Source organism: Bison bison, unplaced genomic scaffold (genome assembly GCF_000754665.1).
Source record: "Bison bison bison isolate TAMUID 2011002044 unplaced genomic scaffold, Bison_UMD1.0 scf7180017864491, whole genome shotgun sequence".
NCBI classification, from domain to species: Eukaryota; Metazoa; Chordata; class Mammalia; order Artiodactyla; family Bovidae; genus Bison; species Bison bison.
In genome coordinates this window covers 21,488,236-21,489,070 of record NW_011495050.1, presented here as the reverse complement: position 1 = coordinate 21,489,070, position 835 = coordinate 21,488,236, and the positions used below count along the sequence as shown (strand labels likewise).

The window sequence follows — 835 nt, the reverse complement described above, 5'->3', positions numbered from 1 at the left end:
GCCCCTGTTAAAAATAAAGCTAGGGGCCTTGTTCACCAGCGCTTGGTCTCCCCATGTCATTCTTCCCTCTAACCTCCAGCTGAGTCTCCATCTGGAGCGCGGAACCCACCATGCTTACTAATTATGCCTGGGCTTCTAAGACCCACTCGAGAAGGAGTCTAGGGTGAGACACCTTCCGCTATTCGAGAGGGCGCCTGCGGCCTACGTAAGTGGTGCAAACTTCTTGTCTTGAAGTTTTATTGGTCTCCCGCGTAAACCAAGCTACTCAGCTTCTTTTCTCCACTGAATTTTCCTACTGAGCTATCCTCATTCTATTGTTCTCTATATCTCTAATTAGCATATAAATAGTCGCCTAGGCCGTCTCTCCTTCGAATACCCTGGATCAGCTGGGGCTGGTCCCCAGTAGCATATTTTTCACATTAGAAATGGTGGCTGCATCTCAGGTTAGCCCACCAAAGCAATTTCAGAAATAAAATGCTATTTGCAGTGGGGGAAAAAATAAAAACAATCCAATATTTATGTTAAACCAAATAGGTAGGGCTGCGTGGGCGCAGGAGGGCCAAGAGGAGCTACTCTACATTCAAGGTCAGGAGGGGTGGCTGTGAGGAGGTACCCCTCGTCCAAGGTAAGGAGCAGCGGCTGTGCTTTGCTGGAGCAGCCGTGAAGAGATACCCCATGTCCAAGGTAAGAGAAACCCAAGTAAGACGGTAGGTGTTGCAAGAGGGCATCAGAGGGCAGACACACTGAAACTATACTCACAGAAAACTAGTCAATCTAATCACACTAGGACCACAGCCTTGTCTAACTCAATGAAACTAAGCCATGCCCTGTGGGG

General features: G+C 48.5%; 1 protein-coding gene across 2 annotated transcripts in view; it reads right to left on the bottom strand.

Moving 5' to 3' along the window:
* Positions 1-835, bottom strand: part of ANKRD46 (ankyrin repeat domain 46) — a 41,966-nt gene that overhangs the window by 14,957 nt on the left and 26,174 nt on the right. The window lies entirely within an intron of this gene.